This window comes from Haemaphysalis longicornis, unplaced genomic scaffold (assembly GCF_048455015.1).
Source record: "Haemaphysalis longicornis isolate Haplotype H1 unplaced genomic scaffold, Haemaphysalis longicornis Haplotype H1 scaffold_16, whole genome shotgun sequence".
In the NCBI taxonomy this organism is placed as follows: Eukaryota; Metazoa; Arthropoda; class Arachnida; order Ixodida; family Ixodidae; genus Haemaphysalis; species Haemaphysalis longicornis.
The window spans coordinates 19890804-19909228 of record NW_027526266.1 but is presented as its reverse complement, the minus strand read 5'-3'; positions in this window follow the sequence as shown (position 1 = coordinate 19909228).

Genomic DNA, 18425 nt, shown 5'->3' with positions numbered 1-18425 from the left:
TCGTATGTTGGAGCTGCTTTACGTTATTTGGAGGGCGTAACTGGAGCCTCTCTGGACCCTTCCTGGAGCCTTTCTATGTCATGTCGAGCGCACCATTTGGTTCTTTGCGGCAGGAGCCTTTCTGCGGCATTTGGAACGCGCCATTTTTTTTCAGGCCCGTTATTTTCACTTACTATAGTAAGAAGGAGCCCTGCGATTGTTCGTAACTAAATAAATGCGGGCCCTGCCGGTTAAAGACCCAGATATTGCCTCAAATGTACCTTCAGTTGTCTTTGCGCTATCTAACGGGGATATGTATGACAAGCACCAGTGGTTCAGGTGGTTTAAACTGTAACGACTATTTAGACCGCGTGGTTTCCGAAACTTCAACGTGATTGCCTGACCCCTGGACAAAAGGCTCTGCTTGGGTCCGTTATCTTGTTGCGGCGCCTGATTCCGCCAGTTCCATCGACCGTTAGCGAGCTAAGGCGACAAGGCGAGCCCATCAAGTGCTTTGCATCTAAAAGTGGCTCCCAGACATGGAGTACACGTAGTGTTATCGGTACCGTTTTCTTTTCGGCACCGTAGTGTTTTCACATTTCGGCCCTATTCTCGACTGCACAAATTCCAACGCCATTCGCCATGTCTTTTGCGTAAGCGCAACGTTAGCAATCAGTCACGTGAGGCACGTATAGCTCTCACGACATACAGCGGAATTCGATGCTTCGCTCATAAAGATCACAACTAAGGTATCAAATATTCCCCACAAAACGTGCAAAAACCCTTTGTACGTGTTCTAAGATGTTAGACGGTAGATGAGGTTGGCAAGAGAAACAAATTTCTGCAAGCCAAAATTGGCGTCAACACCACGAGGTGATCGAGTAACGTTGATCCAAAAGCGAGCGAAAGGGGAATGTTGAACTAAGGAACATCACACAATCTTTTTTTACCGTACCTACTTTTTTCTTTCAATCACTTTTAGTAACTTCGCTGAGCTCTGTGCCTTAATGCAAGCTTTGTTGCGTTAGGACTTTCCCGGCCACCACCGCTGCCACGCTATCATCTGCTGCTATGTTACCAATTTATGGCGTGATCAAATAAGAGCAGCGAAGTGCTCTGACAACCATGAAGCCTGATAACCACGAAGGGTACCGATGTCGCCGAATCAATTAGTCGTCAAGCTCAACTGCAATCAGCGCTGTAAGGAACAAAAGACTAACTTTGTTATTTTTCTCTTCAGTTCGATTATGTGACCCAGCAGCTCACTAGGAGGGTAGACAAATGTCATGCATTGGTTTCTATTATCTTTGTCATGGAGAGGCTTGTACTGCCCTCTTATGTTGCGGTTATGCCAAACAAATACTTTTTATTTTATTGCCAACCATAAAAGCAAATTACTGCACGTTATTTGTATGCTCTGTGATTGCGGACTGTAAACAGAAAACGTGACAGTCCGTGACAGTTTTTTTTTTTTTTAAACCGCGCGTCATGCGAAACTGCGCTTGCTGCAAATTCAGCGATATTTCGCGACGCCGAAGTTCGGGTAAATCTTTTGGCCTAATTCATGGCAAAAGCAGCCGCCATTTTCAAGCTGTTATGTAACATTACGTCACTTTTATGCAGGCTGAAGTTGCCAATGTGTGATTTGACCCTTCCCGCCACGTGTATTATAAGCAATATTTTTGTTGAATAGCAAGGAAAGTCCTGCACTGTCATCTCCAGTGCATTGGTATAGTTTTTTATTGCCGGCCAAAATTTTTTCGCTTTAATAAATAGAAATATGGCAAATAATAATACTGGTGCAGTAAACGTCATAAAATGTCAATATGACGAACGCACACACAACCGCTTTGTCAAACGGAAGCACGTGGCCAACACTGAAAGCCACTCAGTTTTCCGGAAAATTCCCAGTTTTCCTAAAATTTGTGCAGTCGAGAATAGGGCCCTTTATCTCAAAATTGAGAATACAAGCCAGACAACAGGTGTAAAACACGCCCAGACCAAAGTGACGAAGTGCACTGCAAACTTTATTAACCACATGATGCTGAAGTGCGATAGTGTGTATAGGGCAGACAGGACGCTGGCTGACTGTTCGTTTGAGAAAACATGAAACTTTTGTCACATCAAGTGGAGGGGAGCATGCCTGCTCATTGCCAAGGTTGCGAATACACCCTAACTCTTTGAAAAACTGGATGATTTGTAGGGGCCACAAAGTGCGAGAGGGAACTGCATGAAGGCTATCAAATGCGAAAGCACGGTTTTGATAAGTACTTGCGTGTGCCCTTACTGACGGAAGCATGCAAAAAAGGCACATATCTGAAAAAAAATCAGCCCCATCTTCCCGAAGGGAACGCTGAGTAGATGCGGAGCACATCAGGGTTCCGTTGCGTTTCCGTTGTGTTCGTACAACTTCGTCGGAAGAACGGAGGGAAGTGGAGTCAACCGCAGCAAGCTCTGAACTGAACGCGCGCAGCGCGATAACCGATGTACATTAAAGGTTGAAGGAGAGGAGAGGAGAGGAGGAGAGATACGCAAGCGCCGTGCTTTCGCGCCGACGAAGCTCAGGGTCCGCCGCTCACTTCAAGCGTTTGTGCTCAGCGTCGCGTGCCCCTCGCTGCGCAGCTTTGTCTTCAGTGGACGTAGCGTTGCTGTTAGTTTGTGGGGTGGTGCTGACGCTTGCTTGCGCCTACCCACTAACTGACAAGACTGTTGCTTCCATCACACTTCATCGGAAGAACGGAGTGAAATGGAGTCAACCGTAGCAAGCGCTGAACTGAACGCGCGAAGCGCGCTACCCGATTTACATTCAAGGTTGAAGGAGAGGAGACGCGAGAAGGAGAGATGCGCAAGCGCCGAGCATGCGCCGCGAAAGCTGAAGCGAGAACGCGGGAGAAGCGAAAGCGAAGTGCACGCAGCTGGTACGAGAAAAGAAGTGGCGGGAGTGTCGCGCAGCTGTGGGAGAGAGGGCAGGAGGAGAGTTGCGCATGCGCAGAGTGAGTGCGGACGCCTGCGCGGGACATGCCCAGACTATAAGATGCTCCGCATCTAAAAGAGCAGCTATTGTAATGCGTCATACGCATCTCTTTTTACTTTTTTACTTGAGTTTTTGCGCAGCATGCCGTGAGCATGTTTTTCCATCAAATTGTCTTTATAAACTGTTGCTAGTCTAGCGTGTGTGTTTTTCTGCTTTCTCGTCTTGTACGCGTCTTCAAGGCTGGGTTGTGCCGTTATTATATGCAACGCATCTCTTGCTCTGACGCATGTCCCTCCTGCGTAGGCGTAGTCCGGCGTCCGCAACGCCTGCTGCGCATGCACGACTCTCCTCCCGTGTTCTCTCCGACAGCTGTGCGCGCAACGCTCTCACTCGGTCTCATTATCATAAACAACAGCTGTGTGCGCGCGCTTCGCTGCCCTCCCGTCGTGCAAGTGTGCGCATGCACGACTCTCCTAATTTGTCTCCTTTCCTTGAGGCGCTGTGTATATAAGGCGGGTATCGCGCTGCGGCGGTTCAGTCAGCGCTCGCTCTCGTTCGACTTCGCTTCACTTTGCTTGACGACTGCGAGCTTGACTTCATTCTTCCGATCAAGACGTGATGGAAGCGACGGTGCCTACAGCGAGTGGTGTGACACAATCCAATACCAGCGTCACTCCAAACGAACCCCCCAATGCGTCGCATCACCCCAGGGTTCCCTAGAGGGAAGATGGGCGTAATTTTAAAATGCAGTAGTGATAATCAAATAGCGGCCATATTGTCAATGGCGTAGTGTTCCAAAATAATCGCTCTAGGGCATACCGGTAACAAGTTCCAACTAAAAGCAACAGATACCTCAGAGAATCTTGCATTCCTTCACCCTGTGGGCCGAGGTTATGACCGACCCTACAGATGAATGTACCCAACCGTGTACCGGGAAACAACATTGCCAAACACGTGCGGGGCATGCCTCATCTTGAGGTATACTCAGCAAACACCCCGCTGGAAGCACCAAATAGATGACAGACACTGATAGGAATGTTACCACCCCCCCCCCCCCCCGCCCCGCCCACGATTTCGTGGTTGTCCCAGGACTGGACGACAGACCAGTGCTGTGCTACCACTCTAAAATGGAACGTACTGGAGCTTGAATGCTATTAACCCCTTTAAAGATTTGGGGAAACTTAGCGTGCATACCACAACTTCCCACACTATACAGACTGTACTCGAAGGCGACGATGAAATTATGGTAATTCAAATCTGCGTATTCTGGATATTCCGAGCAATTTCTGGTAGAAACACTTGCCACGTGTATTTTTTACCGGAGGGGTGCGCTCTATTCCAAGAATGTTTATTTTCAGCCGTAGCTAAATGGGGAAAAAGCAGTTATGCATTACTAGAGGGGTCTATGGACCGGTATCGGATTTCGACCAACAAAACAGAGCTGCTTACCATTTGCCACGTTTAGGAAACGATTAGGAGTTGTGGGAAACTGTATTTTTTGGGAACGTATAGTGTTACATCATAAGTGTGAGGCGTGACTTTTGTCGTTTCACTGCTTGGGAGGGCCTTTCATATCTGCATGCCTCAGTTCCACCTGCAAAAAACGCCAGCAGGATCAGGAGAAACAGAAAAGGCGCTAGCAGACACACTCAACCATCCCAAGGGTAACGAAAAGAGACCCGCTCTCTATGCCATCTGGCAAGAGAGTTCTCCTTGTACCGGTGGCTATGTTACAAATCGGAGACGCAAAGGAGGCGTGAAATCAAACCTGTAAGCGTGCCAAATAGGTACTCATGTTCTAGTCCTTGAAATAGGTTTCATGATGTGACGAAACTACTATACCCAAACCAATTGCAAGTGACCTATACTCAATGGCGTGATCCGTCACGTACGACAGGCTATGTAGGTTGCGCCCATGAAAAGAGCAAGCCTGGTGACGAGAAACCCATGACACTAATAATGATCGACTGCCACCGACTATGAGCCGCGAAAAAACTTGTATTTTGTGTTAGCATGAGTTATAGGCCTTCGATTCTTTTTGTAAGGATATGTAACACCCTTGTTTGTAATTAAGATGACGCGTCCCACACAGAATAAATCCAAAATTCATTGTGTAAAAAAAACAGTGGAAAAGACCATTATTACGTGGGATCAGAACAAATTCCTAAGGACCAGGTAAAATTTTGCACGTATACCATAAAGCCCAGGTGAGAAGCCGATCCCTCCATTTCCCCGACCAGCGAAAGGTGGAACACTATTTTAACGTCAGAATTGTACAGGCAAAACGTTATCAAACCACCGGATCTGGCAACACCATTTCTACTTGTCAACCTTGTCACGAAAAATGAAAAAGATTATGAACATTTGAGTTAAAGAAATAATACATATCTTGTATTTTCAGTGTTCTTTTAGCTAGATTTACATGTGCAGTTTGATATTTGTAAAAGGTAATAAAAATGTACACCATAAACACAAAAATGTACACCAAGAATACCAAAACTGCCTGAAGGAGGGTGGACGCTGTTAAAGTGTTCCTAATTCAGCAGATAAATAGTATCTAAATATTTCCCCGTCCTGTGGAACGAGATAAAATTAAAAAAAACTCTACAAGCGTTCTCTTTCTTGGTCTTGGGAGGGTGGAAAGGGAAGGGAAGAGCATCTGAGATGGTCGGTGGAGAGAAGAATGGCTATTACATGGCAGTGGTGGCGGAAAACTATTGTTTATGGGCTAGATTTCCATTAAAGAGAGTAGCTTACAGCGACTTAAAAAATGTATATATTTCGAAGACAAAAGGCCTAGAGCGTATAGACTAGAAATTTGAAGTCCTAAAATGCTGTGGCTATGGACTGCCATTAACGTGGGTGGAAAGTGAACAACACTGGTTATTGCAACAAATAGCCCGAAAAAGAGCCAGAAAAACAAAACAACTACAATTAAATCTAGGTGGGACATCGTCTCTATTTTGAAAGGGTAAGATACGCAAACAGAGAATTCATAGGCTTGAGTTCATCGGTAAAATGAGCAGCGGTTTACTCCAGCGCTACTTGACCCTTAAGCAGCCCCGCTGCGGAGCAGATGAGAAGAATTAATGCATGTACATATCCGGCCAAGGGTAATGGCCTCCAGTATTTTTAAGAAATACAAAACGTACGAAAAACATTGTTTCTGAATAAAGTTTATGTTAACCGTAAAGCGCCTTGTTTACGGCCGCCACCGCATTCATGAATATTGACGGCAAAATAAACATTGCAAGCCCAAAAGAGGTCCACGCTGACGTAAATCTCAACAGTTATTTTCTGTAAACACTAAGTCACGAACGTCAACGTTTGTTGACACAAAGCAGGGTCGTTATTCGAAGGTTTGTGGTACATATCTTGCAAACGTTCCTGTGCTTATATCGCACAGAATGTGCCAGGGCTGAAAAAAGTGGGCTAGTGAATGATAGGAATGCCACTGTGCATTTAAGGAAGCTCGTCTAAACAAACGATTTTATTAGGGTAAAGCAGTGAGTAATGTTTGCTTAAGTGGGATTAGAACAGCGTTTTTTTTTTCATTCGATTACAATATGCAAAACTCAAAACAGCAGTGCTGGATTTTTGTAGGCCGACAAAGGTGCACAGAATAAATTGGAAGCGGCCTCTGATTTTGGAGGCAATCCTTAAGACATTAGTTATGTTAGGCAGTGTGAACAGCAATAACCCTAGGGTGCATTCCAGAAGACCCCAGTTCCGCCTACTACGGAGTTCAAGCTGCTTGGGTTATGAAAGTACTGATAGTGGAGCATTCGATACACCTCTAGCAAACCCGCCAGTGCCGCGCGAAGCACTCCTGGGATAATCAGCGTGCTGTATTGGGTCCGCTTACGTTTTTAAAGTATGGCTTGTGCTAACTTCCACATGCAGCACCTTGTGAAATCGATCTGTAATACACATTCCTTAGCATAAACCCCGCTCCTATTTTGATATCCCCAGCTGTTGGACACGCCCGGTGCGGGGAGGTCTGTTTTTCTCGGTGTTGTGTTCTTGTACTGAAAAATGATTAATTCTTCGTGTGAGCGTAGTCCCAGTGGAGCTCTACCCAAGCACAATGCAAGTAATCCAAGGGGTCCAGTGTAGCGAACGCAATGCGCCCGGCTCCCGACTATCCATTATGGCTTTTGTTTACGGCTTGCTTGAGTGTGCACGGCGAGCTCTTATCAGAAATCGCGCGTGTCAAGAGCGTCTTTGAGCATTGGCAAATGCGTTAAATACGTTGACGTTGTGTCATTTGTCACAGTGCTGTGTTTTCATGGTGTATGAAGAAGGCTCTAGTGATAAAATCGTGTCGCCTTGGCCTCTCCTACCGACTTGTACAATAGTGAACTCCAGATCCGACCGAACACCCTGCAACTGTGGCACCATTGGCTGACGATCACCTTGGGAATTCACATTTGTTTTGTGCTGTGTTCATGTCGGTGCTAGCGGGCATCAAACGACGAGTTCGTGGCTACGACGCTACGCTCACACAAACTGGACGCCATGGGTTAGTGTGGCTTCGGTTGATACGCCACGCTCATGAATAGGCTGGGTGTATTTGAGTGGCATTAAAACTCGGAGGAAACTCGGGAATAGTTTTGCACGGTCGAGTTGAACTCGAGACGCCCATGGAGGCTGCTGATGCGGCGTGGTTTAAATTTGCGGTCGCCGTAGCACTCATATTTCTACCCCGACAGGTCTTTTGGACGGAGGAGGAATTTCGTACTTATTTTTAGAACCCGAAAAGTGCTGCGTATTTATTAGTTTTGCAGTCGCCTGGGGACAGACCCCCGTTTGCGACGACTTAGAGGTGGCTTTTGCTTTATGACAGTCAATGAGCAAGTACAGTGTGCGCTGCGGTCTCACGGGACGGGCAGCTCCTACAGAAGGGTTGGTGGCGAACCCACAATCGACCGCCACCAGTAAACCGTTGTTGCAATGCTGTAGCGAAACCCGCCTTCTGCGCACGGATCAACCACCAAAAAAATTCCTGCAGTCTTCCCTAATCGACACTTGACACCGCGCTTTTCCACAATGGCGAACTATGCTGTAAGAGGACAATACTCCGTTCAGCGACCAAGCGGGCTCTCAAGCATTAACGGGCTACCGGTGGTTGCTTACTTTAGCATAGCTTCGCGCCTCACATGGTAAGCTTCGGCGCCGTGCCTCGCATCATTGTCATGCCCTTTTATAGCATGTCTGACGACGCTGACGATGTCGTCCACGAGCCAGCCGACGACAATTACGAGAGGGGAACGCAAGACGTCTTCCCGGCGGTTCAACTTCGAAAGGACAATGGGGCTCCGACGTCTGGAGGATTGCCTCAGTGGAAGCAACATTACACTCACCTGTGCATGAGAGAAGCAGGTCTCTCGGTGTGTGTGTGTTCGCGCGCGTGCGTGCGCGTGCGTGTGTGTGTGTGTGTGCGTGCGTGCGTAAGTGTGCGTGCGTAAGTGTGCGTGCGTGTGCGTGTGCGTGGGCGTGGGCGTGTGCGTGCGTGTGCGCGTGCGTGCGTGCGCGTGCGTGTGCGTGTGCGTGTGCGCGTGCGCGTGCGTGCGCGCGTGTGTGTGTGTGCGTGCGTGAGTGTGCGCGTTTGTGTGCGCATGTGTGTGTGTGTGTGTGTGCCTGTGCGTGGTGCGCGCGTGTGCGCGCGCGTGTGTGCGTGTGTGCGCGCGTGTGTGCGCGTGTGTGCGTGTGTGTGCGTGTGTGTGTGTGTGTGCGTGTGCGCGTGTGTGCGTGTGTGTGTGTGTGTGTGTCTGTGTGGACATCATCCTCAGCACATGAATTTTCGGATTGGCGTGGCGTCCTGACGTCAGCCGAAAGAAAGAGTGAAAGTGGACAGATTAAACGTGCATATTTATTCTCTCGCGCGCAGAGGCTACTGACTGTTCTCTGAGATTGAGTTATGAATACATGTACATAATGTTTTCTTTTCCCTCAACTTCGTCATCATCACTGCTCCGGCACGACACCAACCACGGTCGACTTCGAACAATCTACCCTGGTTTCCAACTCCGGCAGCCGGTGAGTCGGCAATATGATATGTGGAGACGTGTTTGTCAGACATCGACTTTCTTTTAGGTTACTTAGCAGACATGGCTTCCGCAAATCCCTAGCGCGCGTCTATCCTTCTGCCGACGGAGTGTGCGCTTCAGCTATCGTCAGCTCGCAAAACAGTTTCGAACAAATCCTTGCATGACTGTACGTTTTGTTTATCATCAGCGCGGCAGACAGACTCCTTGCAGGGGTTGCGTGACGTGCATTTCTTGTGAGGAGGTTACTGGCAGGACAGCTTACACGTATTACATATACTGTCAGGGAGACAGTCGACGATCGATAGCCGGGTGAGGTGGAAGAAGATTAACCCTCCTGGGGTTATTCGTCTTGAGAGAGAGAGAGAGAGAGAGTAAACTTTATTTGAAAATAGGAAGACGGGAATGGGGAAAGAGTTATGGGTGAAGTCCTATTTCCAGGACTCCAGTAGCAAAGGCTCCCAGCTTGGCTCTCTCTAGCAGCTCACGCTGTGTCGAAAGGTCCGAGCTGGACAGTGCTAAATCCCAGGACTCTCTGGAGGTTTGGTAGGTGTTCTGTTGCCAAATTATAAGGCCGTTCCAGACTGTGTGGAATAAGTCTGCTCGTAATTTGCATTTGTGGCATTCTTCGTTATATCTCTCTGAAAACATGAGAGACAGTCTGGATTTGTGTGGGAAAACGTTATTTTGAAGTTTTCTTATTCCCTGACACGTGTTTGGCGCATATCCGCGCGTCTGGACTGGACATATTCCTACCTTCCGCTTCCACATAGTTGATGCTTGTACGACGCATACCCCTATAGCTGGATGGCCTGTTGCATGGGTTCATTGTTCTCGCGACAATACAATCAATGGTGCATGTTTATTGTCAGAGGCGATCTTTACACATTTCAATGGGCCTTCTTCAGCGTGACGGCCGTATCCCAGGATGCAGAGCATGAAAGGCGAGTAAACGGAGATCTAAGAATTAACGTAACCGCGGGATGCCAGAGGAAGGGTAAGCCAGAGTGGGAAGAGTGCGACATTAGACAGGGTTATAGGAGATTGATCTCTAAAAAAAACGACCGTGGAGAGCTTGTTCGAACAAAAGGAGTGAAGTGTGAAATAAAATAAAGCAAAGAAATCTGAAAAGCAGTTGACTTTGTGGTTATTCTCTCCTTCTTAACACATGGCCTCTTGGGAGATTAGCCCGCTATTGGGAGTTCGGAGTAACTAACCTGCCAGTTCCCAAAATTTATATCACTTTGAATTTTAAAAGTCGCAGTTTTAGAAGAGTGTGTGCAAAGTGAAGCCGGAACGTGAGGTCACGAGAGTACGACAGGTGCACACCACCCTCGTAGAACCCTGATTGTAGGGTGGCTGTGGATTCTTCAAGTCTGCTTGAGCGCAAAGACGAACAAACAAAATAGAAGAAACTGACTCAAACACCCAATAGCAAAAACGAAGCTGTTTAAATTATACCGACCCAAAAGACAAAGAAAGAAAAGCGATGAAAAAGGCACAAGTACAATGCCCGACGTTATTGCGCTACAAGAAGTGGATACCCCAAAACCCGAGCTTCGCGGCTATTGCTCGTATACACAAGACCCAGGCCACCGAACAGCTGTTCTAGTAGCGCAGCATATTACTGCACAAGAACACCTCATTGCATCAGAAATCGCCCACACCTTTATTGAAATTCTCCCTCCCCGCCCGAATCTCCCAAGTGTCTACATCCTGAACGTGTACAGTCCGCCGCTCTCATCCCTGAAGACCGTTGACCTGCTTATTCATGAAGCAAGCCGAAAGTCGCAGCAAAGCCCTCTCATTGTACTAGGGGACTTCAACGCCCCCCATCACTCATGGGGATATCACCAAGCCTCTAAAAAAGGAACAGCCCTCCTCCATGCAGCACAAAATCATTCCCTAACCCTATACAATGACCTCACCACCCCCACCCGCCTTGGAAACAGTGTCTCTAGAGACACAACACCTGATCTCACCTTCGCCCGGAACGTTCCCCATTTAAGCTGGTCCCTCCGTACGGATACCCTTGGCAGCGATCACTATATAATAGAAATCAAGCTGCCCAGCCTCCAAACGGCTCGCAAAACCGGAAAAGCCCACATAACAAACTGGGCAGCCTTCCGTAAAGACCCTACATCTCTTCCTCCAATCGAAGAAAACCTTGAAGCCTGGACAGAAGCCCTTGAAAGTCTGGTCCGAAAGCACACCAGCACTGTCCTTTTAACCGACAAAAACCCAGTAGCAGACGCCCACCTACAGCATCTTTGGGCAGCCCGCCACGGTCTAGTTAATCGTTGGAAGAAAAGGAAGCACAATTGGTCCCTCAAAAGCCGAAATTACTCAACAGGCAGCAACTTATGCCAAGATCCTCCAAAACCAAAATTGGCGTAGCTTTTGCGATCAGCTTCAGGGCACGCTCACTACCAAAAGAACCTGGCCTATTCTCAGGAAACTCCTAGGCGACAAAGCCCCTCGCAGACTAGGACAGCAACAAATCCAACGTCTCATTCATAATCACCACCTTCCCCCCCAAGAGCTGCTCGATTCAATTCGCACCCACCTCTTCGGGCACCCAACAACTTACCCACCCCCACCTGAACAGGCCTACACTGGACCCCCAAATGACTCACTGGATGCTCCGTTCACATCATCTGAACTGCAACAAGCACTCGGCAGACTCACACGCAACACGACCCCAGGAAAAGACAAGATAACCAATAAATTAATCCGCAACCTGGATGACGAGGCCCAAGAGGACTTACTGACTCTCTTCAACTATCATTGGAAGCATGGTACTGTACCTCCTCAGTGGCGCCACTCTGACATTACCCTGATCCCCAAGCCTCACAAGCCTCTAACAACGACCAACCTCCGCCCAATATCACTGCCCTCATGCCTAGGCAAGCTCTTTGAGCATCTAGTACACAACCGCTTGACCACCTACCTGGAGAACCGTGACCTCTTCCCCCACACTATGTTCGGTTTCCGTAATCACCTTTCCACTCAAGACGTCCTAATTCAAATCAAGGAGCACATTATCGACCAACTTAGTAAAACCAACCCCAGCTGTGTCCTGGCCCTAGACGTTCAGGGAGCTTTTGATAACGTGACACACGAGGCTATTTTGCAAGGCCTTCAAGAAACCCACTGCGGCCCGGCCACGTACAACTACGTCAAGGCATTTCTGACCAACAGAACGGCCTCCATCCGTCTCGGTACTCATCAGACACCTACTTTTCCAACACCGGCAAAGGGGACACCCCAGGGCTCTGTCATTTCGCCTCTATTGTTCAATGTCGCCCTGTTGGGCCTCCCTAAGCTCCTCGCCGAAATTCCGGACCTACATCACGCATTCTATGCAGATGACCTCACTTTATGGACAAACAAGGGTTCTGCCGGGCACCAGCAAGACAGTTTACAACAGGCAATTGATACGACAATGACGTACCTCGCCACTCGTGGGCTTACGTGCGCACCACAAAAGTCTGCACTTCTTATCCTTCGAGCCCGCACTAGAGGACGCCCCCCACAGCCTACTCCGGATCCGACAGTTTTCATTCAAGGCACCCCTGTACCTCAAGTTTCGACACTCCGAATACTGGGCGTACCCTTTCAGGCTGACGGCTCTGGTGCTGCCCTCTTACCCCAACTACATCGTACAGTAACACAACTTATTCATCTCATCAAGCGAATTTGCACCCACCAGCACGGTCTTCGTGAGCAAGACACCTGCCGCCTCATACAAGCCATTCTCATCAGCCGCATCACGTACGGCACCCCATATGTACAGCTAAAGCCTCAAGAACACTCCAAGATTGATGCACTCATCCGTCGGGCGTACAAAATCGGCCTCGGTCTTCCTGCCGTCACACCCACCCAGAAGCTACTGCAGTTAGGAGTGCATAACACTCTCGCTGAACTCCTGCAAGCGCAGCAGGTACACCAACTCTCCCGCCTGGCGCTGACACCTACCGGCAGAACGGTCCTCCGATCTCTGGATCGACCAACCCCTCCACCAGCAGAGACACTCCAGCATCTCCCGCAACCTATACGTAGCTTCATCAGAGTAACCCCCTTACCGCGCCACATGCACCCAGAGTACAACAAGGGCCGCCTTGAAGCTCGGGTCAATTACCTCAACAGACGTTATTCTGGCCAACCAGACAGCAGATACACCGACATCGCGCACTGCAATTTCACATCTCGTGCCACCCTGGCAGTCACGGATTCTACAGGTGCTATACTCACCTCGGCCACATTACCTAACACCACAACCGCAACAGCAGAAGCAACCGCCATAGCCCTGGCAGCCACCACCACTACAAGTACGGGCCACCTCACCATCTTAACAGACTCTCAGCAGGCCTGCCGCTACTACCTTCTTGGCCGCATTCCCTACCAGGCTCTGAGGATACTTCAATCCCTCAAGACTCCCCCAACCATCCAGATAGTGTGGACACCTGGGCATGCCTTCCTACCAGGGAATGAGGCGGCACATGCCGCTGCCCGTGAGCTCATTTTCCGGGATTCCCGTCCAAAGACAGACGACTTGGCATCCGCCCCATCCCTCCACCCTCTGCCGCTCAGATACACCGACCTGCTTGCCCACTACCGCCACACTCGTTTCCACTTCCCCCCTCCCCACCCGTCGCTCACTACAGCAGAGGCCCGGACGTGGCGCCGGCTACAGACAGGCACATACTTCAACTGTACCGTACTGTCGCACATCTCCCCTACCACATTCTCCTACTTCTGCCATTCCTGCAACCTCCCCGCCACAACAGCCCATCTTGTATGGTTCTGCCCGCACCATCCCGATCCCCTCCCTTCCCCATCCCCTGAGCGGTGGGAACGCGCGCTGACCAGCCTGCACTTGGAGGACCAGCAATGCCTGATCAACCGGGCCACCCGGGCTGCGGAAGCGTGCTGCTTCCTGAACTGAGGACGCCACCCACCTTCTTTCTTTCTTTTTTTTTGCTCAATAAAACGTTTTGCCTCCTCCTCCTCCTGTAGTGAAATACAGAAAATATAGTAAAAGTGCAATAAAATAAACTAGTTTGATTTGCTTGCGGCCAGTAGAAATTTGTTCGGCAGTGGAACGAGAGAACGCACTGATAGGTCCGCAACTAAGGCTTGATGCTCGCCTGCCCTCGACCATTTACGTCCCCTCAATAATCAGCAAATTGCAAGAATCGAATTTTTAACGTGCTTTAACCCTGCCCCGAAATATTATCATGCGCTTATATTATCACGACAGCTCCGCCTTGCCGAAGTTTCGCTCAAACTCGAGCCTACTAGAATAGCACTCCTGGAGTGACTGCTAAATCAACTGTAGACAAATAGCTGCAGGGAAGATTCTCGCCGATGCTTCCAACCACAGTAAGATAGAGGAAAAAATAGAGAGATGACTTAAAACTGGCCTATGTAAACACGTAAAAAATTTCATCATAGCAAACGTGGGTCGAATACCTTCTAAGAAAGGTTGCATCTGAGCATGCACCACTCCTTCACAGCGTCTGAATGGAGCGCGCTGCTTTCAAGGCTATACTTCTGCAACTTTCATTGGTGTTGTGCACTAGATCACCGCATGGGCCTGGTTTTAGGGTCCGGGCAAGCCCAAGGTAGCTTTATGAATCCTAAGCCCGACAAGAGCCCGTAACACCTAGCCCGATCACGATCTTGGCCCGGGTGTCCATAAGTGAGCGTGGCCCCGGCCTTTCCCGGATCCCGTCTTTACAAGCCTGTAGGCCCACCCCGGGACCGGCAAATGATTTTTAAGGATACTGAAGGGCCGCGCGTGTGTGAGCAGACCCGGGAGTAGGTGCTTAAGAAAATTTGATTGTTATATTTGGTTCAGTGTCATCGTAGTGGGGCAATCAGACACAGCATGTAGTCTGAACAAGCACGTCATGAGCTGAAGTGCAAAAAATTAGGGCTAGGAAGTGCACCTACTGTAGCGTATACTTGTACCACACAAGTGTTCGAAAGGACATTTGAATAAAATCGCCTTCGAAATTTCAAATACCATTCACCCTGCAAGGGGTTCCGCCGTTCTACACGACAATTCTCGAAGGCAGTTGAAAGTTTCCGCGTTCGCCCGCTTGTTTTGATGTCACGACTGCTGCCCGGTTTAGTTCGCGCAAAATAAAAAAAAAATACTTTTAGGTCAAATATTCCAACACCACAAAATTATTAGGGATAAAAGTGATGATATTCTACACGCACGAATAAAACATACACGTTATTGCACCCCCGGTGTAGGGAGTACAAAGCCATTTTCTAGTTATAGACCGAGTGACATTACACACAATAAAAATGATATCAAAATAATTATTTTTGCAAATACGGCATGCACGAAATGCATGTGAGAGTACAAGCGTTCGCATTTCAAATGCCTTTGAGTTTCCCAAGGGCCGGTTGTCGTACTCCTTTGACCAACACGGCATTTAACCCAAATGCCTTTGAAAAATGTCGCGTAGTACCTCAAAGGTGGCCTTTCAGCCAAAAACATCCCGTTCAAAGGCCTGCGACACACCGTGTCGGCCGTGGCCGACACGGTGTGTCGGCCACGGCTGACACCAAGCAGTGTCGGTGTCGACCAAGCAGTGTCGGCCGTGGCTGACACTGCTTGGTCCGGGATGCCACCTCCGCGAATTTCATGTAACGGCTGGCAGAATCTCTGGTTCCACCCTTTGTTGAGTCATGTGTGTGAATTGCACTCGCGTTGCATTTGAAATTGTGGGTGTCATTTAAAGCTTCGCTTTCCAACCACCATTAGAGCGTGTACTTAAACAAAAAAAAAACAAGCCTTCTTGTACCATGGGTACAAGAAGGGTTGTTGTACCAAACAAGTGTTGTAAAAAAGCGGCGGTTGTACCTTCACTACTAAGTGCGGTCTTGCCGCCCAATTCAGCAACTTGTTATTCCACATCGTTTAAATTAAGACACCCGGCTCATGAAGAAGTACCAGGCTGTCATCGATTTCTTAAAGCAACGAAAAGAATTGTACTGCAGTACTTTCTACTTTCGTCGCTGTTTTGTGAGCGCTTCCACCTTCAAGATGAAAAGAATTCTCCTAGATTTTTATTCGCCAAACATTTAGGTCATCATCCTAAAATCTCCTAAGAACTGTAAGCCGTGCAAGACGGCAAACACAAAAAAGTCACCCGCATTTCCCCGAAGGGGAGCATGGGGAAGTGCGAATGCACGGGTGATGCTATGAGGGGGGGTTATGTTGAACTGTGTTGGCATTCGCCCGTTAGTTGCATTTAACACCCCCGCGTGATCAAGTGGGGATTCACACACCCCTTTAGTCGTTCTCTGGAAATCTTGGTAAATTAAAGTGTATGTTCGAGGAGATCACACACACACGCAAGTAAAGTGAAACGACAGTATTCTTTATTCAGCACTTGTTGGTGTTGTCGTTGTAGTTGACGGTCATTATGACCGCCTTGTGGTCACTGAAATGTACGGTCAAGAGTTGTTGCAAGACCGCGCGTATCAGACAGTTCCTCGCAAAGGCCAGGTCGGTGTAGCTGCCGTTGATGGTGGTGGGAGCCTCTAGCGGTATCACGTCATAGAGTGGTTGGCGAGCATGTATTCCATCAACCACTCGCCGCCCTTTCGCACGTCCACGTTAAAGTCCCCAACAACCACGACCGGGTCCGAGGGCTTTACGCGCTTGGCCACACTCTCCATCGCCGCGTCCACGTATTCGACGACGTCGTCGCGCCAGATGTTTGGCGACCACGGAATTGTGACCACCACAATTCCGTCGCCCGAGTACGCGTCGGTGTAGACGGCACTGTACGGCGACTCGTCCCTGACCGGCGAGGTGGACACGGCGTGCGACACGAGGTTCGCGTAGACGTGACCGACGAGGTAGACGCCGCAGTACTCGCCCCGACTTCCGCTCCTGGCGAAGCAGCAGTCGTCGATGGCGTCGGTGGCCTGGGGGCAGGCTCGGGGCGGGGCGGCGGGCGCGGTGGCGCGCTGGAGGACTAGGCCAATCGCCCTAAGTGGGTATGTGTTAAAGAAATTAGGAACTCTTCTTGGCCAATCGCCCTAAGTGGGTATGTGGTGCGGATAGACGGACGGCGGTGGACGCGTGATTCAGGGTCGCTTAAGAAGTGCATTCGCACTTAAAAGCGGAGTGGGCATTGCTCATTCCAGAATGATGTCTACTGTTGGCACGTGCGTTACGGCAAGTCTGGTTTCAAGCGAAATGACAAGCCCACAGCTCACATACCGACCATGATGAGCATAAGATATCTGTGTTCTGAGTTCAACCTCTTTAAAGTTGTTTTGGCGTCTCGACGGTGAGGTGTCGCGTGGTTGTTAGACGACGCTTACGAAGGGTTCGCGAAATCGTTTGACTGCGCATACAGTGCTTTTATTGTCTTTTCCTGTACCACCTTAAGGCCTCCGGTGTTTTCTGAAAGGGCGTCTGTGGCTTCACCATAAAATACCTCCTATACTCAGAGGTGCTATGGTGAGCTCCAGGGTGAAAAAGATGCGGAGAAGAAAAACAGCCGAAGGAGGGGAGGTCCATCACCCGTTATGGGTATGCGGTTCGAGAAAAAAAAAGAAAGAGAAGAGAACGAGGATGATTTTGCATGGTCTGGGTACCTGGACATGCAGGAACTTGGATGAATAAATCGTCAGATACTCTGTCGGGAACGGCATTGGGCGGTCCAGTAGTGGAGATTGTGCGGCCATTTCCCTCATAACGTCGACTCGTTTTCGTAGGCTGTGCTTACTTCAAGCTATGCCTCATCCTGCTTACGAAGACTGGGAGCTGGAACACTTCCTGTACTCATGTAAGTGCAGCATAAGCCAGTCGCGAGCTTGCGAAGTCGGCCTCCCTCGCGTTCGCTGTCGCGTGCAAAATTTTAAATATAACTTACACCACTGTAATCTGGCCCCGTCGCCGTTATGGGCTTTCTGTAAAGATGCAGAAGCAATCGACCATTTCTTCTTGTCCTGCCGGCTTTTCTCCTCTTTAAGACGACCATGCTCAGAAAACCCATGCAGCTGGATAAACAACCCGCTGCTGCTACAGTTTTTTTGTCATTCGGTGCGAAGGAACTGGGAGTCTGCCACAGATATCTTTGCCGTGGGTTGCACTCATTCATCCTTGGATCAGACCGTCTTCTGTGTTAGACATAATTTTGCCCTGCTGGATTACCCTGTCAAGTGTATGCGCGCCTAGCTCACTGCTTCGCCTGTATCAGTTTCTTTCTTCGTGTTTCTTTCTTACCATTTTCATTAAATTCAGTTAGTTTTTACGCTTTTTATTTCTTTCTCTAATCTCCTAACTTTTATTTCTGCAATCATCTACTGCTAATCAATTCTAATATTGAAATATTTTTCTTTTCCTACAACAATTATATAATTTCGTTCGGTAAGGCAGCCATTTT